The 23,792-nt window shown below is 37.2% G+C and overlaps 1 pseudogene; it reads right to left on the reverse strand.

Moving 5' to 3' along the window:
• Positions 1-8,588: 8,588 nt before the first annotated feature.
• The window catches only part of LOC131827821 (cytosolic 5'-nucleotidase 3A-like), a 35,848-nt pseudogene continuing 20,644 nt past the window's right edge, over positions 8,589-23,792 (reverse strand).

Here is a 23,792-nt window from a genome sequence, read left to right on the forward strand (position 1 = left end):
CTAGATTTCTAAAACTACTTTAACAACTAACCTTGAATTGAAATAAGATCACTAGGAGAAATATTTCCTAGCCCAGACCTTCTGACCAGGTGTTTCACTCCACTGTAACTTGCCCAGTCAGTATTTCCCCCAGATAATGATTTAATAAACCTACTGGTAAAGTGGAGGAGCAGCTTAATTTGTTCACACTGACTAGTCTCCATAAAAGCTCTGTATAAATCTAGAGTGACTGCCTCACTGTCATGTGAGTACTCTCTTAAAAATAAACAATAAGACTTCCAGGGAAGATAGCAGAGTAGGAAGATCCTAGTCTCACCTCATAGATTTGCCTAGATAAGATCCACATCAGCGTTAGCAAAAAAGAAAATGACATAAAGACTGGCAGAACAGACTCTCCACAGCTAAATGTGAGAAGAGACCACATTGAAGAGGATAGGAAGGACAAAGACACAGCCAGGAGCCAAAATGGCCCATAGAACTACACTTGGGAAGTAAGAGTACTGCAGGTGTGAAGAACGGAGAGGAGACCCCATACCAGGTACCACAGGCACAGGGGCCCCTCAACACTGGAAAGGCAAATCCTCATAACATTTGGTTTAAACCCAAAGAAGGTAAACTTTGCAAGTTCTTACAATCAGTGGGGCTTAACACCTGGTACTTTAAAAATCAGTGGGCTCAGCTCTGGGAGATCTGAAGGGCAAAAAGAAACTGAATCCCCTCCCTTAAAGAGACAGGCTAACAAACAGCTCCACTGAGATAAAGCACAGAAGCATCAGTTTAAAAAACACAGAGGATATACAAGAAAGAGATTTGTTTACTAATCTCAGAACACATGCAGGAGGGGCAGGGATCTTTGTCAGAAATCTCCAAGAACAAAAGAGATGGCAGGTACCATTTCACTCCCCAAGCCTCCAGCCTAGACACATAAACACCTGTGAGAATGGTACCAAAACTCTCTACCTGGCTAGTTTACAAACCAGCTCATCCCATGCTCCTCTGCTGACCACGCCCACCCCCAACTTGGCCTTAGCAAAAGTTCTCAAAATCAGCTACAGGTCCCTACCTATAGCATATGAGCATAAACCTTCCTAGCAAAACAATCCCAATCCAAATTCATCTTTGGACCCATTCCATTCCCAGCACACCCTCAGCAGGAGTCCATCCAAAGCAGCACAACAAGCATGGCAGTGTGCAAGCAGTCCCAACAGGGGTCATCGCCACCTCCAAAGTGACTCCTGCCCCAAGGATAAGGGAAAAATACAATAGATGTGAGCCCAGCAGTGGGCTATGGGCAGATAATCAGGTCTGACTACAGGTCCAACCCATGAACAAAAATGTCTCATGAGATGACACAGGGAGATCACCCTACAGTATAGTGAGACTACAGCTCTGGCAAATGTCTGATCTGATCCAACTCAAGCATAAGGCAGCCCCGGACTGGCCCACTAACAACACTGCCCACAACAGGCAAAGAGCAATTGCAGACAACTGGACTGAAGGCAAACGTGCCTCAGCCATAAACATAGGACACATAAAACACACACAGGAGACACCCCTGAAGTGCCAGATTCTGATAAACAGGGGACAGTGCATTGCAGGGCATTACATGACCTCTTCTTCATATGGCCATTTCTCTTTCTTTCTTTCTTAAGATTATTTATTCTAGAGTGAGAATGCATGTGCAAGCTGGTGGAGGGGCAGAGGGAGAGAAAATCTCAAGCTGACTCCCTGTCAAGCATGGAACCCAAGGCAGGGCTTAATCTCCTGACCCTGAGATCATGATCTGAGCTAAAACCAAGAGTCAGATGCTCAACTGACTAAGCCACATAGGTGCCCCATAAGGCCATTACTTTCAAGAGAAGGAGACATAACTGACTTTTCTAACACATAGAAACAGACACAGCAAGTTACACAAAATTAGGAAACAGAGGTATATGACCCAAAGGAAAGAAGAGGACAAATCCCAGCAAGATAGCTAAATGAAGTAGAAATACATAATATGCCTGATATAGAATTTAAAGTAATGGTAATAAAGATAATCACTGGACTTGAGGAAACAGCAGAGTACCTCAGTGAGACCCTCAATAAAGACATAAAAAAAACCATTAAAAAAGAACCAATGAGAGATGAAGAACTCAATACCAGAATTTAAAATACACAAAAACAGAAGGAATGAATAGTAGACTAGAGGAAGCAGAAGAATAGGTCAGCAAGCTGAAGAACAGAGAAATGGGAAGCAATCAAACTGAACAGGAGAGAGAAAAGACTAGTAAAAAATGAGAATAAGTTATGGGAACTCTGCAACTTGATCAAGCATCATAACATTTGCATAATAGGGATCCCAAAAGGAGAAGAGAGAGAAAAGGAAGCAGACAATTTATTTGAAGAAATAATAGCTAAAAATCTCCCAAGTCTGGGGAAGGAAACAGAAATCCAGACCCAGAAGGCACAAAGAGCCCCCCCAAAAAATTAACCTAAGGAGGTCCACAAGACATAGTAATTAAAATGGCAAAAAGTGGTGATAAAGAGAATTTTTAAAGCACCAAGAAAAAGGAAAGAGTTACATACAGGGGAAAGACCATTAGGCTATCAGCTGATTTTTCAAAAGAAACTTTGCAGCCAGAAGAGAGTGGCTTAATATAGTCAAAGTGCTAAATGAAAGAAATCTGTGACCAAGAATATTGTATCCAGCAAGGCTAGTACTCGAAATAGAAGGAGAAATAAAGAGTTTCCCAGCAGACAAAAGTTAAAGGATTCATCACCACTAAACCAGCCTTGGAACAAATCTCCAAGGGGACTCTGAGTAGAAAGGAAAGACAAGAAGGAGTTTCAAAAAAAAAAAAAAAAAAAAAAAAAAAAAAGGTAAGCAGTACCAAAGCAGTAAAATTAAGTATATCTATAAAAATCAAGCAAGGGTTTCACAAAATAAAAGGATGTAAGGTATGACACCATATACCTAAAATGTGGAGTAAAAATGGAGTGCTTTTCAAATGGGTTCAAACTTAAGTGACAATCAAATTAATATAGAATGCCACATGCATACTATGTTATATATAAACCTAGTGGTAAGCACAAATCAAAAACTGGTGATAGAAAAGCAAACAATAAAGAGAAAGGAATCCAAGTATATCACTAAACAAAAGCCAACAAACCATGAGAGAAGAGAGCAAGAGAAGGAAAAAAGAAGAACTACAAAAACAACCATAAAACAAGTAACAGAACAGCAATAAGTACATAACTATCAATAATCACTTTGATGTAAATGGACTAAACTTCCCAATTAAAAGACATGGGGTAGTGGAATGAATGAAAAAAAAAGGAAGGCACATCTAAATACTGCCTACAAGAGAACCATTTCAGACTGAAAGATACATTCAGATTGAAAGTGAAAGGATGGAGAGCATTTAAAGGAAATTAAAAGAAATCTGGAGTAGCAATACTTATATTGAACAAAATAGACTTTAAAACAAAGACTATAACAGGAGTCAAAGAAGGACACTACATAACCATAATGGAATCAAACAAAAAAGTATAACAATTGTACATATTTATGCACCCAACATGGGAGCACCCAAATACATAAATCAGCTAATAATAAATATACAAGAAGTAGTCAATAGTAATACAATAATAGCAGGAGACTTTAACACCCCACTTACACTAATGGACAGAAAAACTACAAGGAAACAATGGCTTTTTGAATGACATATTGGTCTAGATTGATCTAACAGATTTATTCAAAACATTCCATCCTAAAACAGCAGAATACACATTCTTTTCAAGAGCAAGTGGAACATTCCCCAAAAGAGATCACGTTAGGCCACAAAACAAATCTGAACAAATGAAAAGTATCGAAGTGATACCATGCACCTTTTCCAACCACAATGCTATGAAACTAGAAATCAACCATAGAAAGAACATCATGTGAAAGAAATCAACCATATGGAAAGAATACAAATACATGGAAATTAAATAACATGCTACCAAATGATGAATGATTCAATGACAAATTCAAAGAGGAAATCAAAAATACATGGAAACAAATGAAAATAAAAACAAAATGGCCCCAAATCTTTGGGATACAGCCAAAACTGTTCTAAAAGGGGAATTTAAGGCAATACAGTCTGACCGCAAGAAACAAAACAATCCCAATTTAACTTTATACCTGAAGATGCTAGAAAAAGAACAAACAAAACCCAAAACCAGTAGAAGGAAGGAAATAAAGATCAAAGAAGAAGTAAATGAAATAAGAATTGAAAAAAACAGATCAGATCAATGAAAAAATAGAACAGATCAATGAAACCAAGAGCTGGTTCTTTGAAAAGATCAACAAAACTGATAAACCTTTAGCCAGACTCATCCAAAAAGAAAGAGAGAGAGAAAGGAGAGAGAGGACACAAAATCAAAAGCAAAAGAGGATAAATAACAATTGATGCCACAGAATACAAAGGATTATAAGAGAATATCATGAAATATCATATGTCAACAAATTGGACAACCTAGAACAAAAATGGATAAATTCCTAGAAACATCTGTATCAGGAAGAAATAGAACACTTGAACAGAACTGTATCAGGAAGAAATAGAACAAAACTGTATCAGGAAGAAATAGAACACTTGAACAGAACAACCAACAGCAATGAAATCGAATCAGCAATCAAAAAACTCCCAACAAAGTCCAGGACCAGATGGCTTCACAGCTGAATTATACCAAACATTAAAGAGTCAATACCTATACTTCTAAAACTATTCCAAAAAAACAGAAGAGGAAGGAGAGCTTCCAAATCTATGGGACTAGCATTACCCTGATACCACAACCAGATAAAAACACCACAAAAAACACCACAAAAACAAACAAACAAACAAACAAAAAACCTACAGGCTAATATCTCTGATAAACACAGATGCAAAAATCCTCAACAAAGTGGGTTTATACGGAACATACCTCAACATAATAAAGGCCTTATATAAAATATCCACAGATAACATCATACACAATGGTGAAAAAATAAAACCTTTTCACTTAAGAAGACAAGGATGTCCACTCTCACTACTTTTATTCCACTCTCACTACTTCTGATACTAGAAGTCCTAGTCACAGCAATTAGATAAGAAAAAGAAATAAAAGGTATCCAAATTGGTAAGGAAGAAGTAAAACTTTCACTATTCGCAAATAACATGATACTGTATATAGAAAACCCTGAAGACCCACCAAAAAATGACTATAACTGATAAATTAATTCAGTTGGGTCACAGGGTAAAAAACAGTATACAGAAATCCAGTGCATTTCTAAACACTAATGAAGTAACAAAAAGAGAAATTAAGAGTATAATCCCATTTATAATTGCATGAAAAATAAAATACCTAGGAATAAAATACCTAGGAATAAACTTAAGGAGATAAAACTATAAAACACTGATGAAAGAAACTGGAGATGATATAAACAAATGGAAAGATATTTTTATGTTTATGGATTAGAAGAAAAAATATTAAAATGTCCATATTATTCAAAGTAATCTATAGATTTAACCCAACCCCTACCAAAATACCAATAGCATTTTTCATAGAACTAAACAAATAATTCTAAAATTTGTATGGTACACAGAAGACCCCAAAAGCCAAGCAATCTTGAAAAAAAGGAACTAAACTGGAGACAGCACAATCCCAGATTTTAAAATATACTACAAAGCTATAGTAATCAAAACAGTATGGTAATGGCACAAAAATAGACACATAGGTCAATGAAACTGAATAGAGAGCCCAGAAATAAACCCATGATTATATGATCAATTAATCTTTGATTAATTGAGGAAAGAATATGCAATGGGAAAAAAGTATTCTTTCCAACAAATGGTTGGGAAAACTGGAAAGCTACATGCAAAAGAATGAAACGGGACCACTTTCTCACAATATATACAAAAATAAACTCAAAATGGCATAAAGACCTAAATGTGATACCTGAAACCATAAAAATCCTAGAGGAGAGCACAGGCAGTAATTTTTCTGACATCAGCCATAGCTACATTTTTATAGATATGTGTCTCCTATGGCATGGGAAACAAAAACAAACATAAATGATTGGGACTGCGTCAAAATAAAAAGCTTCTACACAGCAAAGAAATCAATCAACAAATATAAAAGACAAACTACTGAATTGGAGGATATACTTGCAAATGATATATCTAATAAGGGGTTAGTAACCAAAATAAATAAAGAATTTATACAACTCCCCACCAAAAAACAAATAATCCAATTAAAAAATGGGCAGAAGACATGAACAGACACTTCAAAGAAGACATGCAGATGGCCAACAGACACATGAAAAGATGCTCAACATCATTCATTATCATAGAAACACAAATCAAAATCACAGTAAGATATCACCTCACACCCCTCAGAATGGTTACAATAAAAAATACAAGAAACAAGTGCTGGCAAACAGAAGAAGATGGAACCCTTGAGCACTACTAGTGAGAATGCAAACTGGGATAGCCAATGTGGAAAATAGTATGGAGGTTCCACAAAAAAAATTAAAAATAGAATTACCATATCATCCAGTAATTTCACCACTGAGTTTTATCCAAAGAATATGAAAACACTAATTCCAAAAGATATATGCAGCCTTATGTTTATTGCATCATTATTTACAATAGCCAAATTATGGGAACAACTAAAGTGTTCATCGATAGATGAATGGATAAAGATATGATATATGGGAATATTACTCAGCCATAAAAAAAGAATGAAATCTTGCCATTTACAACAAAATGGACAGATCTAGAGGGCATAATGCTAAGTTAATTGAGTCAGAGAAAGAGACATACCACAGGTTTTTCACTCATATGTGGAATTCAAACAAAACAAAGAAACAAAAAATACAGACTCTTAAATATAGAGAACAAACTGGTGGTTCCCAAAGGGTGAGAATGGGTGAAACAGATGAAGGGGATTAAGAGTACAGTTATGATGAGCGACTGAGTAATATATAGAATGTATAGAAGTGTTGAATCGCTATATTATACACCTGAAACAAATATAACACTGTGTATTAGTTCTACTGGAATTAAAATTTTAAAAATAATAAATAAATGGGATGTTGCTGTACACATAAGTACACAAGACTCCAACAAAATCGTAGGCTTAGGCTTTGGGCTGCTGAACATTAAGTTTCTCATAGCACATATAGTGTTAATCATATGGTATTATTTTAGTGCATTTAAGCTAGCTGGGAGGTTTTGGCAAAATAGAACATTCTCTTAGTTCAGATTCAAATAACAAAGATTACACAAATGCAGATTACATAACTTTACAGCTACATAATTTCACAGCAACATTTTTTAAAGGCATGAAAATGTGTTGAGAAGTCCATTGATACACAGCATGCAGCAGGGTTTTCAAAGATTTTCTTTTGAATCCATATCTCAGTAATTCATTTGGCAGTAGGGATTGGTCATAATCAGTGTGGATTACAAATGTTTCAAGATTGTCAGCCTTTCATTGAGTCAAAAATATCACTGAAGGAGTCCCAGTTCTGCTCAAAAGCTCCATCTGCTCCTTTAAGTCCACTGGTAGACACTAAACATGAACATTTGCCTCCTAGAGCTTTGGTCCAAAGTTTTATATACAAGTCAAGGATAAAAAGTAGTGATATTTGCATAATCTTTCTTCACAAAATCTGGAAGAATGAAAGCTCACACTACCTATTCTAGCAAAAGAATATGAAAATATTTCTTCAACACCACTGAAAATACTGCATCTTAACTAATTAACATTCTTGATTTCTTAATCTTTTCAGTTTGGCTGAGTTTTCTTTTTGAATAAATTTTGCCTCCTGATTCTAAGGGCCATTCATGAATTCACCTGTCAGGGAGTCTTCAGCATTCTTCTGTGGGGTAAGACTCTTCATCATTCCACGGCTCCTCCTGCCAGCTCCAGTTCTGCCATCTCCCTTCTGTCCTACACTCTTTTTTTTTTTTTTTTCCAGCATAACAGTATTCCTTGTTTTTGCACCATACCCAGTGCTCCATGCAATCCGTGCCCTCTCTAATACCCACTACCTGGTTCCCCCAACCTCCCACCCCCCGCTGCTTCAAACCCCTCAGATTGTTTTTCAGAATCCATAGTCTCTCATGGTTCACCTCCCCTTCCAATTTCTTCCAATTCCCTTCTCCTCTCTAATGCAGTAGCCAATGTCTGGAAACCTGCATCCAAATTTTATCTTATTATTTTTTAAAGATTGTGTGCATGTATGTATGTATGTATTTGAGAGAGAGTTGAGAGAGAATGAGTTGGGGGAGGAGAAGAGGGAGAGGGACAAGAATACTCTGGGCTAAGCCTGATGCAGGGCTGGATCCCAGACCCTGAGATCTTGACCTCAGCTGAAATCAAGAGAGATTCTTAACCACCTGAGCTATCAGGCAACTCTGTGCTCAAATTTTAAAATAAATAAATCATAAGGGAACTTTCTCCCATAATGAAAATATTTGATATCTTGGTTTGAGCAATATCTTGGTTTGACCAATAGATAGAAGGGTGTATATAACTTTCCAGACTCATTGAAATAAGTAATATCTATGCTTTCTTTGCCTTTACATTATATCCTTAAATGGGCAAATAGCCTCTACATCCACTAAAAAATTCTCTTTGGCAGGCATGATTTTATTTTCTTCAATGGAACATCCATCTCCCAGGGCAAAGCTGAAAGAAGCACAGACCCCATTTTCAGGGTGGGCTCTGTTAATTTGTGTTGGTGATGAAGGTTCCTGAAGAACAATCTTATGACTCACACGGGATCCAAATCCAGAGATGACAACACATCTGAGATGAAAATGTCCAACGTAAAGCTTTATCACTTCTTCCCTCCAAAATACTTCATGTTCACATATAAAATGTTACGATGTCTTATACATGGTAGAAGAAGAAACTTCTGCTGAAAACCCAGCCTTCTAACACTCAACACAGTCTCGTGAGAAGGTATAAATAAGGATCTAACTCTAACAGTGTTACCACATTCAAGGACTTGCCATAACCAGATGGCCTGCTTCTCATTCTACTTCCAAGTAATGGCAAGCATTTCCTGAGCACTTTCTACGTGTTATATGTAGCTCTAAATACTTGATTTGTATTATCTTAATCTTCACATCTTTATTTGTTACAGAGAAGAGCAAAAGGGCAGGTGGTTGGAGTGATTGCCTTATCTACCATGACAACTTGTACTTCCTTCTCCTTTCCCACCATTCCCTCATGGAAGTCAAAGAAATGGGGATAAGCATGAACTCTGAAGGGCAAGGCAAAAGTGGACAGGCACGTAGGTGACTTCCATAGTTAAAATTAGAAGGAAACCCAGAGGTGGCAGGTGAAGGGCAAAGAAGTGAGCTCAGTTTACCTTGTGGGTACATTTTCTGTAGAGAATTTGAAAACAACAATAAAACTGACTAACGAGTTAATCTGCTTTTTATTATCACCATGTGCTGACCATTCTAAACCATATCAGTGAGAAGCTATTTTCTAAAAAAATCACTACTTGGTCTAAATTCTAAAAAATATTACAGTTTCTGATAAGTTTTGACATTAATATTCAAGACTCATCTGAGTATATTTTTATTAATTTCTCTTAATACATATTGTACTATTCATGAAAGCTAATTTAGAAAACCCCTAGGTATATAGTCAGCCCTCAACAGACACAGACTCAGCTACACACATTTATTTTGAGACTAAGTTGGTAATAGCTCAGTTTTCAAGCTCACTTTGGGCACAATTCAACTCTCCAATCTCATGGTATTAAATATTCCTATATTTATGTAGTAGATTCAAAACAAACAATGATAGCAAGAGAATTGTAAAGGCAAAGAAATAGAATTTGAAATACTCTAATCTGGCAATCTGTGTAAGTCTTTGCTTTTTTGGAACTTTTGGAAAAAACAATTCATTCACTCCAGAACCACTTACCTGTTGGAAAATACTGCAGAACATGGGTATAATAATGAAAAGTCTTTCCTAGGGCATTTGAAGCTATGCCCACAGTAAAGACACAAAAGAAAATATGGTACAAAAGGATCTACTCAAATTTTATTCTTTCTTCCATGAATTTCTTGTTACCTTTTTTTCTGGTGTAAAGCTTTAGGCGAAATCAGCCAGAAACAAAACTATTTGCCAACAACCAGAATCAGGCTTCAATCATATACAGTGAGATATTAAACTTTATAACTGATTCTTTTAGATCAGCTTAAACATACCATTTAAGGCCATTAAACATGCAAATATAAAAGTATAAGGAAATGGATATTTTTTAAAGGATCACATTTTGAAGAACACCAAGAGAAACCACAAAAGATGGGGGTCTTACATTGCCAAAAGCAATTAAACAGAGATATATGAATCTCTCAATCATTTTCACCAAGAACTGGACTTTATTCTAAAATCATGGGTCAAAAAAGTCAATGTCCTCTGTTATTCAGCCATTTTAATATAATTTTCACAGAAAAATCCAAACTTTGTAAGTTTGTACTGGAAATAATAGAGATTTCTGGTAAATTTTCAAATTTAAATATTTCAGTGGAAATGTTTCTACTGAGAAAGGTATGAAAGCTACCAGAAATGTGCTTGAAGAAGAAAACAGATATAAACAGTACTGCCTTTCCTGGAATATTCTGACAGAAATTTTCATGAATTTCCACAGAACTCCTATCTGTGACTTTTCCTAGCTATTTGCATATCTTTGGATAAAAAAAAAAAAACAAAATTAAGTGTAATAAAAAGTATTTTTCCATCAATTATAAGTGAATATAAGTTGACAAATTGTGTCTATACTGTCCATTGAGCATGAATATGCAAAGAAGATACATTTGTCATTGACAAATTTGTAGAAGGCTGAAAAATAGAAACTGTTACTCAGTGCTGTTACTCAGTGGTAATTAGGAAGAGCTATATTATATACTATACTATATTGTACATTTTAGACTATATTATATAGTATAATATAGTATAACATACTATATTAAATACATATATACTTATGCTATATTATATACATATACTATATTATAATAATGAATATTATTCATTACAGTTTTAAAACAATGTAGGTATAAGGATTTTTCTTTTCACTATGAAAATATATTAGTATAATTAAAAGTATTGGGGTGCTTGTGTGGCTCATGTTAGAATATTGGTTTTGGCTCAGGTCATTATCTCAGGGTCCTGAGATAAAGCCACACTCAGCAGGGAGTCTGCATGGAATTCTATCTCTCATGCTCCTCCTCCCCTCTCCACTACCTACCCACCCCCTGCTCTCTCTCTCTCTCTCTCTCAAATAAATAAACAGATCTTTAAAAAGTAATTAAAAGTATTAATCTATTACTTTTTCCTTTTGGTGCTATAATATTTGGTTTCTTATTTAATTGGCTAGCATGATTATATACACATACAAAAAGAAATAAAATTTTTACTGTGTCTTTTTTCGATTATTATTCAGCTGGATAATTCGTTTCATATAGAAAAGAAAGAGATTTTTAAAAAATTGATCTCCTGTAAGTGATCACTCCTATAAGTGATTGTTTAAAAATGATCTCATAGCTATAAGTGATCTCCTATAAGACATATAGTATATACACCATCACTGGAGCCAGGTATAAAAAGAGAGTTGAAGAAAGTAGAACAGAACTGTGGATAGCCGTGTGCTCCGATTCAGATCATTACCCAAACGCTCATGGTCAAAGTCAGTGGTGGCTCCAAAATTTCTACATAGAAGGCACTTTCTTAGAAGCGGCCATCTGTTTGGACAGGAAGTCAGAAGCCTTGTCTAAGGCTGAATTTTCTTAACAAGGGCAGTTGTTTTACTTGCATGTTTATTTGGAGGCACTGGAAGTTAGAAGGAACAGGTGGAGAACAGGAGTCATAAGCTAGCCCTTCCTAATTGCCACTGAGTAACAGCATGGAGGTGTCCTAACTGACTAACTGCACGGGACTGGAGATTGGGGAACCTGTGCAAAATCCAGTTATGTAAGCTAGTCTTGGGGTCACAGACAAGTTTTCACTCTCAGTCTCCTCATCTGAAAAATGAGGGGGTTGGCCTAGATGGTCTCTAAAGCCCCTGCCAACCATAACATTCAATGGTTATGACTCATTTGCCATGGTAGTTTTAAACTATGGATGGCCCTAGATTTGTGCCAAACTTACAATGCATCAAAGTGAAGAGACAAACAGCCACTGAGCCAGAGACTATGAGTTAATGGCCAAGTCACATTTGGACAACTGAGAAAGTATCAGGTTCCTGTTTAAGAGACCAGGTGTTTCACATAGTGTGTGTTGTTCTTCCATAAACGTTGGCTTCTTAGATCATGTCTACATTCACAAGTCCTTCTGTAAACTGTGTCACTATCAACTTGCAACCAACACTAAAGTTTTTTCTCTTTCTCTTTCTGTGTCACCTGGAACTCCTTTCATCCCAATGGACAAAATTTGGTATAAGTAACTTTTAAAATTGCTGCATATCAATCTAGTTTACACAACAAATATTTCCATATGGGCAGGAGTCAGTTTTCTGGTATTTGGAGGACGGGCCAAATCTCGGAGTGGTCTTTGAAATCAAAAACCAAATGTGGGATGAGCTCATTCACTGGAACTTCGTTAAGGAGAATTCATTTCACTTCCTTGGCATAAATTAAGCTGTAGTGAGCTAGTGAAAGATTCCACCACCTTTCACTGAGATGGTAAATTGAGCTCTGCAGGGGAGGTCAGAGAAAGACCTAGGTCCTCTGGAGAATGTGAAAGAAGTGGAACCCAGTGGGGTGTGTTGGTTTCCTGGCTGGAAGCCAGGAGAATCAGAGTGGCCACAGTGAGACTGCAGGCCTACATCCTTCAGTGGAAGAAGAACTGGTGAGAATCTCTGGATCTCACCCAGGCTGCAGTAGAGGAAAGAAGAGAAGTGAGAGGACTGTCTTCCGGAGGAGGAGACATGACTACCATCACTGCCCTCTTCTCCAAGTGGAGACACCCCCAGTTAAGGTCAAGAAAGAGCCTGCTGAAGGTACCTCTGTCCCTGGTGAGCGCAGGCTGGATTCTGGGGCCTAAAGGCAAGAAACAGTCTCTATTTTCAGCTCCTTTTCCCAGTGAACCCTTTGAACATGGCCATTCCATGGGGTTCCTTGTTAGACTTTTATGCATCTCAGAGTCCCCATTACTCACAGCAGTTTCCTCACTCCCATGTCTAAGTTAGGCACCACCTGTGTATTACCAAATCCTGGCACCACTCCTCAGCCCAGATCATTCTCCTGTGGAGAATAGGAGACCAACTCTCCTACCAAACATTCCTTAGACATCCCCAAATCCTATCTGAATCCAAACTACATACCTCTACTTTCACACGTGCCCTGTTGTCCTCTCAGAAAATGGCATCCAAACACTCCCACTCACCTGCTTCAGAAACCTGAAAGTCAACCTCAATTTCATTCACAACCCCAACCAATTAGTTTCAGCATCATATAGGGCTCATTTCCTTGTAGTCTCAAATCTATTTTTCCATTTCCTTTCCCACTGTCGCTGAATAGAGTTCCTCACATTTGCCTGCAAACTCCCAATACTGCCTAGTCTTGTTCCTTCCAGTTACCCTCCATGTCTTCACAGAATGAGCTTCCAAAATTGTAAATACAATCTGGTTACTACCCTGCTTAAAACCCTTCAATGATGCCAGAACAAAGTCAAAAGGCAAATGACAAAATGGGAGGAAATATGTACAGCATGTGTGGTAAAGAGTTAAAACCCCTCACATACATGGAGTGCCCATATATTGGTGAGAAGAAACAGTGCAACAGAAGGATGGGCAGAGACTATGAGCAGACCTTCCATTCACTAGGAAATGATCAATAAACTTTTTAAATCTTCATGAGCTATAGTTGCCAAACAAACATAAATCAAAAGAAGAGTGAGATTCTATTTTTTCACCTATTAAGAGTGGCAAAAGTGAAGAGGATTGAGAACATCTAGGACTTAGAGGGCATGCGGACTTACAGACTCATATATATTGCCACAAGCTTTATGAAGAATAGTTTGACAGTATATAAATTTTAAAAGGGATAGAACCTTGGGACCAGGTATCCCAACTAGGTCTCTTTGCAATAAAAAGAGAAGCATCGTTATGTAAGGATATCAGTATGAAAACAAAAACAAAACAAACAAACAGAAACAGAAACATACTCCTAAATACAGAGACCTGGTGGCTGCCAGAGGGGAAGGGTTGGGAGATGTGGGACATAGGTGAAGGGGCCTAAGAAGTATAAACTAGTCATAAAATAAATAAGTCATAGGGATGAAAAGCACAGCATAGGGAATATAGTCAATAATACTACAATAATTTTATATGGTGATAGATGATACCTAGACTCATGATGGTGATCATTTCATAATGTACATAATCGTCAAATCACTATGTTACACACTTGAAATTAATATTGGATGCCATCTATATTTCAGTTAAAATTTAAAAATTTTTAAATGTTTACTACACACTTTTTGTAACAGCAGAAAAACTGGAAACGATCTGAATGACCATCAATAGAGGAGTCAAAGTGCATTCATATTATGGAACAATATTATGCACTAATTTAAAAGAATGAAACAGATCTAAATACATTATTGTGAAAAGTGTCCATAATGTATTCTTCTTCTTTTTTTTAAAGATTTTATTTATTTATCCAACAGACAAAGATCACAAGTAGGCAGAGGCAGGCAGAGAGAGAGGAAGAGGAAGCAGGCTCCCTGCTGAGCAGAGAGCCCAATGCGGGGCTCGATCCCAGGACCCTGAGATCATGACCTGAGCAGAAGGCAGTGGCTTAACCCACTGAGTCACCCAGGAGCCCCACCATAATGTATTCTTAAAAAGAAAAGCAGGCTATAAAGTAATATGCATAACATTATTCTATATTTATAAAAACTAAGTAGTCATATATATTCACATACAGCTATTTTAGAAGAAAGACATTAAAGGATATGTACTGTGGGGTAAATGGAGGTGGGGCCTAGAGGAAGAGATTTTCTTTCTTTAAAATACACCTCAGATTACTCATTTCTCCTTATCCAAGGATGCTGTTTATTATCTTCATGGCATGCCATCATCACAGTCCATAATTAATTTCTTATGTTTACTTCTAAAATGAGTTTGATCTATCTCATTCTGACAGGGTATAAATTTCCTTGAGGCCTAGACCCATACCCATCTTGTCCTCAGCACCACACAGGACCTGGCACTTTAGAATAATTATTAATTTGGTTTATTAACCATTCAGTGACTTTTGTAATTTAAAAAGAAATTAAAAAGTCAAACTCTATAATGGCATTTCAGTTTCAGGAATAAAAGCTCAGAATACATTCATCATCTGGTTCCTGGCTTCCTAGGCAGCTTCATCTCCCAGCTCCCCACACTGTGCCCCTCCTCCCCCATTCTTCCCCAAGAGTTCTTCAAGGCTAAGATTCCTTGAGGGCAGGGACCATGTCTTATTGGCTTCTGGACCCTCATGCCTTATATAGTGGCCAACGGGTTGTAGCTAATGACTGCCACAAATGCAGATGAGGGAGGGGGGACAACAACACAGCTTAGACTAGAAGTAGGGGATCCCCTTTTGAGAGTGGGCTGGGCTGCCAGTTACAAGCTCTGGGACCTTGGGAAAATCACTTATAAAATGAACATAACCGCATTAACCCCTTTACAGAGTTATTAGGACACAATGATATAGCAAGTAGGTATACTGTAAACTTTTAAGAACTTTACAAATACTGTTTTATTAACAGATTGACTAGATATCACATTTATTTCTCAAAATCGAATGTAATCTGTACCAAGTGCCACTGAATGGTAAGAAATTCAATTTCTGTTGTTACTGGTGTTCCCTTCCATTTCTCCTAGAATCATTCAGAGGTACCAAGGGACTTCCCCTGGTCCTCGAATTTGGAGAGAGCCCTCTCATCTTTGGTCCATACCACTCTGCAATTGTGTTTAAGTTCCAAGCTTCATAAAAACAGACAACTCTGCACTTTGGGCCAAGCTGGGACATGTGGTTTTGCCCCAGCTAGGGGCTCTGGCATCTGGAGACAGAGCTGCCCAGGTAATCCATGAAGTTTTCCCTGCCAGAGTCCTGGCAACATTGTGAGGAGCCAGGATGCTGTTCATAGCCCAAGAGCCCACACTCGTCTCCAGCTTTGGTAATAGTTTTCCCTTTCCCAAATCACCCACCATCTCCACCTTGCCAGCATGCTTTCCTTTCTCTCTGAACAACTGTAGTATAATCCCTTCACAGAGGGGTCTCCAAGCAACTTCTAAGACACCTGAGATGAAGGAACACAAAGGGCTAGCTACTTTCTTGGAACCAAGATAAAGACAAAGTACAAATAGCCCTTGAAATTAGTCTGTCACTTTATTGTTACCAAAACAATAATCAGCATAGAAGAATGATAGCAATCTACTGGCATGTAATTGACAGCAGTTCCTATAAAAGCTTTCCACTAAATGACTCCCAAAACTACAGCTTATGAATTTGAAAAGGGCCCTTGAGAGGGCTCACCCAATCCAAAGCATAAGGTAACTCCTTCCAATATTCTTAACACCATTGTTATGGTAGAAAGAAAACACTACGTGCAAGTCTTACTAGATAGTTCTGTTCTTAAAATAAAGTTGAAATTCACTGAAGAAATCTGTTGTCTTGTGTGCTCTATTTTCCAAGGAAGGAACTCTGCTTTAGAAGTTTCCAGGAGACTTTACCCATCCTTTATTCTTAAGCTTGTTGGACCAGCTGTTCTCTAAGAGATTGTGTGATAGGTCTCTGTAAGGGCCTATTTAGCCAGAGCGGCTCCATCTTGGTTGAACAGCCATTTTGTTGTTTATGCAGTAAAACTTAAACTGACCCTGCCCCCGCACAAGGGGACTTACTTAAAAGCAAGTCTGGGAAACTAGTAAAATATGGTCGACCAGTCCCAGATAACAGAGCCCAAATACAAGGGCAGGTCAGGCCAGGTGGAGACATCCAATCACTATCTCCCTAAAAAAATGTGGGCCCCGCCTTTTGGGTGCCAATTCTGACCAAGGCTATAGGCTAGTTCAAATAGCTTCTATAGGGTGAATTGTAATTCAATTGGCCACCCGTGTGTGACCTAGCATGACTATGCAACTTTCTCTGTGTGTTGCAATCTCATTGGTCACCTGTATGTGGCCAGGCTCAACCACATGGCCTTTGCTCTAAAAAAGTTAGTCTGTGAGGCTGGAAGGGGTTGCTCTCTCTGTAAGAGGTGGTCCTGACTGGTCGGTTTGATTCTCGATACTTGGCATGAAATAAAGCTTTGCTTGAGCTTCGCTTTGTATCAGTCTCGCTCCTTTGATCACAGACCCTAACAGTCTCTGCTGTCTGTGAGCCATGTTAACTTGTCAGTACTCCAAGAATTCTCAGTCAGGGTGCTGGCATTTTCAACAGAAGAGTCCCCTAATGGATGAATGAGCTATCCAGTGTCCCACCTGCCTTGGGATCCCCTGCAAGGCCTTGCTACCTGCCATTATGCACACTGTACTTTTTTCCACTATTTTGACAGCCAAGGTTATTACTATTTCCCTTCACATTCAAGGTGCTTTCTTTCATGTTGCATCTCCTCACAGATTCAGGTAGGACGTCGTGATACACAAGTGAGTCTAGATATCCTAGAACCAGACCTTAACTGATGCAGAGAAAATCTGGAAGCAGCCCCCTTGCCCACTGCCCGGTGTGTATGGTGCTGCTACAATGTCCAACCATGTGATGTTGGCCAAGACACAAACTGGTCAAATATCAGATGTCTTGTCTTCAAATCAGGAGAGTAACTCCAAATAATCTTAAAGCACAGCATCTTGACCAGAAGACTACATTATATTACATATGATAATGTTTCCACATGTAGAATCTCATGAGATTCCTTCCAGTTTTAAAATCTAATATCCTATTTGGGGGGTTTATTTTGTTTGGGTCTTAGTGTGCTCTTGACCAAAACAAAAATAATAATCCCTGCTTAAACCATGAGATTATTGAAAGAAGGAACAAATAAAATAAACCATGCAAACATATTTTGAAAATTACAAAGTTTTGACCAAATTAAGATACTGTTGTTGTTGTTTTTAATGACTAGGGGTCCTCTCTTTAAGGATTGACAAGCAAATAAAAATAACCATAGTTATTTTCATATAACTGAATTTTAGCCTATTTGTTTTACTTACAAAATTGTTTCTTGGTCAAAAACTGTTTTTCTGGATTATCAAATAAAATAGTTAAGTAACTTTAGACAGCTCCATTGCCCCCACACAACTTTAGTCAAAGCTACAGAGAAGAAATGTGTTTTATTATTCCATTTTTTCCTGGATTATAGGATGGCCTAACTCTAAGATTTTCATCTGTGGTAAGGAAATACTTATAATCTATCTCTTCTTACATCAACGTATACACTTTATCATAACTACTTCCTCTAGTCTGAAATTTGGGTGCAAAATCAGGTGACATTCAGATCTGGACTATATTAAATACCTTTGGGTTTGATTGAGTCGGATTTGTAAACAAATGACTTTCCTAAAAACATGAAGTCATATAAAATCTTTTACTATTAATGCCTTGTTCTCTTCTGACACCATAAATAAACCTCATTTCCCCTCAAGGATTAGTGAGAAAAGCACATTTTGAAAAATCTCTCTTTCTGCAAAGATATTAGGTAATTGCTATCCACTGCCTTGCCCTTCTCTTTAGGTCCTAATGAAGAAAATAAACAATGTTTCAAGTCAAGCATGTCTTGGAGCTCAGTGTTTTAAGCAGACTTCTACTATCTTGGCATTTCTACAAAGTCTGTTACATGATTTACAATGAAACTGGCTGTGGTGAGGAGTTTAATCTCTACCAATGCCAGGCAAAATCAGCCTTGCAAACATTTTAACTTCGCCTGCTCTTACCTCTGACCCACTCTCCTTTCTAGCTTCCTATCATTTTTATATGACTACCATAAGAGCCTCCATTATGCCAGACTGAGCATTCTCTCTTCTCCCTTTTTTCTTTCAAAACACATTTATGGTGTCTGCTATGGGCAGCACACTGAGCCCATTTCTGTAAGATCTAGAAGGATCAGGAAAGATCAGCCCCCAAGTGGCACAGGGCAAATCTAATGCTCCTACAAGGTTAAAACTAATGAGAGATACAAATTGTGAAATGGTATTTGCAACATGGAAGACTTCTTGGAAGAGGGATCTTTTAAACTGAAGAGTGAAAGATCAATAGAATTCAGACATGTTGTGATGGAGAAGGGAACCCAGACAAAGGGAACAGGTGTGGGCAAAGGCAAGGAGTTGAGAAAATACCCTAACATGTGTACAGCCTGGAGCAATTCAGGTTGGCTAAATCATTAGGCCCCCAAAAGGAAGTCATGCAAATTATGGTTAGAAAAGTAGTTACAAGGTCCTGGGTATTTGTGGTTAGTATTATGATCATGCTGGGTTACTAAACAACTTAGAAATTTCTTTTCTCCCCTATTACCTGCTAGATTAGGCCTCTATGCTAGGTGGAGGAAAGAAAGTAGACAAAAAAGAAAACAAAGAATAAACAAGTCATGGTCCTACCCCTCAGGGAATTTAATAAAGGGGAGATACATGCAGAGATCTTTAAAGCATAATGTGTTACAACAGCTATGGCCCCATCCTCCAGTATGGATCTCTGAAATGATATGAAAATATAATGTTTCTAAATGCTAAAACTTACCCAAGTTTCTAAAAAGAATGCATCTGTCCCTAATAGAGGAATACTGCATGACATTTATTCTGTGTATTTCTTTTTTTTTTTTTTATAAACATATATTTTTATCCCCAGGGGTACAGGTCTGTGAATACTATGCAGCCATCAAAAGAAATGAAATCTTGCCATTTGCGACAACATGGATGGAACTAGAGCGTATCATGCTTAGCGAAATAAGTCAAGCAGAGAAAGACAACTATCATATGATCTCCCTGATATGAGGAAGTGGTGATGCAACATGGGGGCTTAAGTGGGTAGGAGAAGAATATTCTGTGTATTTCATTCGCAAGATCCCATTCTTTTTTACTTTCTCTCTCATGCCTATACGTGCCAGACAGATTTTTAAAAATGTAAAAAAAAAAAAAGCAAACTAATTAGGTTTGAAATTAAATTGAAAACAGTTGAAATTAAACTGAAATTAGTGGGAACTAATTTAATGAATTAGATTGAAAATAGTAGGGGTTCTGGTAAAATTAAGCTTTAACTTGAGATAATTATAGATTCCTACACAGTTGTTAGAAATGGTACAATTATCCTATGTACACTTTATTGGGTTTTCCACAAAGGTGGCATCTTGAGAGACTATTTTAGAACATTATAACATAACAACCAGAGTGTTGACATTGATAGAGTCAGGATACAGAACATTTCCATCACCACAAGGGCCCCTCAAGTAACTTTTTTATAATTTCAACTACTTCCTGCTCTCACCTTCTCCTGAATCTCTGGCAATCCCTAGTCTGTTCTCCATTTCCAAAATTTTGTCATTTCACAAATGTTATAGAAACAGAATCACAGTAGGGGTGCCTGGGTGACTCAGCCAGTTGAGCATCCAACTCTTGGTTTCAGGGTCATGAGATTGAGCCTTGTGTTGGGCTCCATGCTCCATGGGGAGTCAACTTGTCCTTCTCCCTCTTCCTCTGCCCCCCTGCTTGTGCATGCCCATGCACGCTCTCTCTCTCTCTCTCTCTCTCTCTCAAACAAATAAATAAAATAAAATAGAATAGAATCACGGTATATAAACTTTCCAGATTGTTTTTCTCCCCCTCACTCTGGATTGTTTCCTGGAGAGTTATCAATATTGTTACAGTTATCAATATTTTGTTCTTTTTTCCTGCTGAGTAATATTCCACGGTAGGAATTTACCACAGTTGGTTTAACCATTCACCCATTTAAACATATCTGCATTGTTTCAAAATTTTGGCTGTTATGAATAGAGCTGCTATAAACACTCATGTATATGTTTTTGTATAACCAAAATATTTCATTTCTCTGGGATAAATGCCCAGGAGTGCAATTACTGGGTTCTATGCTAGTTACATGTTTTGATTTTTGAGAAACAGCCAACCTGCTTTCCAGAATGGCTATACCATTTTACATTCCTGAAAGCAATGTATGGGTGTGCCAATTTCTCTGTACTTTTGTCAGCATTTGATGTTACTGTTTTTTATTTTACCCTTTTAACATGTTTGTAGTAACATCTCATTGTCGTTTTAATTTGCATTTTAACCATATTTCAGTGTGTTTCTTTGCCATCTGTGTATCCTCTTTGATAAATGTTTCTTTATGTCTTTTGCTCATTCTCCAACTGGATTTTATTTTTGTTTGATGTTTTGGTTTTTTGTTTTTTAACTGCTGAGTTCTCCTTCATATATTCTAGTTACTACTCTTTTGTAAGAAATGTAGTTTGAAAGTATTTTCAGCCAGTTTGTAGCTTGTCTTTCATTCTCTTAGTCTTCCACAGAACATCAGGCTTTTTTTATGTAGCCTAATTTATCCAATTTTCTATTTATAGATCATGCTTTTGGTGTCAAACCTAAGGACCTTTTGCCTAGCTCTAGTTTTCAGAGGTTTTTTTCCTTTTTTGTTTCCAAGATTATTATAGATTTATATTTATATTTTTGAGTTAATTTTTATATAAAATATAAGGCCCAGGGTGGGGTTCATTTTTTTGTGTCTGGATATCTACCTGCTCTGATACAATTTGCTTTTGCACCTTTGTCAAAAACTAGTTGGGAATATTTATGTGCATCTACTTTGGGGTTCTCTATTTTATCATGTTTCTTGATGTGTTTATCCCACTCATATCACACAGCCTTGATTACTGTATTATACAATTAGTCTTGAAAATGGGTAGACTGATTCCTCCCACGGTATTCTTCTTTTCAAATATATAAGCTATTTTAGTCCCTCTGCCTTTCCACACAATTTTTGACTAATCTTTTCTACATCTTCAAAAATTATGTTGGGATTTTGAATTGCATTAAAATTCAATGTCTGACATCTTTAGTAAGTTAGCTCTTCCAATCCATGAACATACAACATCTCCATTTATTTAGACCTTCTTTTACTTTTTTCATCAATGTTTTGTACCTGTCAGTCTGTAAGTCCTATATATATTCTGTTAGGTTTACCGCCAAGTATTTTTTCAGCAACTGTAAAAGATATTGTACTTTTAATTCCAGGGTCTGTATGTTCATTGCTACTGCACTGAAATGTGATTTGTGTGTGTGTGTGTGTGTGTGTGTGTGTATCTTGTTTCCTATGACTTTACTAAACTTAGTAAGTTCTAGGAGTTTTTTTGCAGATTCTTTTGAACTCTCTACATAGATAATCATATCATCTGCAAATTGGGGCAATGATATTTCTTCTTTTCCAATCAGTGTGCTTTTTTAGTTCCTTGTCTTGCCTTATTGCACTAACTAGGACTTCCGGTGCTCTCTTGAATAAAAGTGGGAAGAGCAATCATCCTTGTCTTGTTCCTGATCTGTTGTGCAAAGTATTCAGTTTTTCACCATTAAGTATAATGTTAGCTATAGGTTTTTGTAAATGTTCTTTATCAAGTTGAAGAAGTTCCCCGCTATTCTATTTTTCTGGACATTTTTATCATGAATGTTTTTATTTTTTAACATCACATGTGCCGAACAAAATCCATCTGCAGGATATTTTCAGCCTTTATGCCAGCATCTTGCAATCTCTACAATGAGTTTTTCCAGATCTTGATTTTTCCCAAACACTTCAAAGTAAGAGGGAAAAATAAAATGAAAACAGATAGCAAATACACAATAGGCTAATAATCTTCATTAACCTTCTTAAATTATTGTGGTTTTGTCCATGTTTATTTAAAGTTCCACCTAGCTGAGACTATCTCCTATGTTCAAACAGAAGCATCTTCCCTTTCTTTCTATTATTTTTAATTAATTAATTAATTTCAGAGAAAGTGTATGTGGGTACACATTAGCGGGGGAGAGGGAGAGAGAGAGAATCATAAGCAAGCTCCGAACTCAGCATGGAGCCCAACGCAGGGCTAGATCCCACCACCCTGAGATCACAACCTTAGCTGAAATCAAGAGTCAGATGCTTAACCATCTGAGTCATCCAGGCATCCTCAGCATCTCCCTTCTAAAACAGTCATCTCATGCTAATCCCAAGGACACCCTTCCCATCTGATAAATGGTATCATGGAAATAACAGGTTTTTATTCTTCTCCCTCTTAGTTCTCCCCCCCCCCACACACACACCATTCTTGGCCTTTTGTTGTCAAAGGACTTAGACCTTGGCCAAGACTTTAGTAAGGCTCTTAATGGTCACTCCTCACAAGGTCTCCAAATTGAAATGCATAAATTCAAATTAATAAGGAAATTAAATATAAGGAATCTTAGCCAAGAATAGACTAAGCTGAGAAAGACTAAAATATGATACAAACTAGAAATGGGGAAGAGAAACAGAGGACTAAGAAAAGATTGTTTATGGGATAATTGATCTTTTTCTCAGTATGTTTTCTGAATGAATCCACCTTAAAGTAAAACCATCTGAAAATACCAAAGACCTATCTCAAAACTGAAATCCTATGAAAACAGAAAATATATGCTAATTCTTAACTTAGTCTATGTATTATTCTTGAACTTCAGTTAAAGTTCTATGAACTCCAGGTAAAGGGTTGTATAAGACAAGGAGTTTCTTCTCAAAACTAACATATTTAGAGAATTTATAATCAAGTGAGAGAGTCAT

The sequence above is a fragment of the Mustela lutreola genome, chromosome 3 (assembly GCF_030435805.1).
Source record: "Mustela lutreola isolate mMusLut2 chromosome 3, mMusLut2.pri, whole genome shotgun sequence".
NCBI lineage: Eukaryota > Metazoa > Chordata > Mammalia > Carnivora > Mustelidae > Mustela > Mustela lutreola.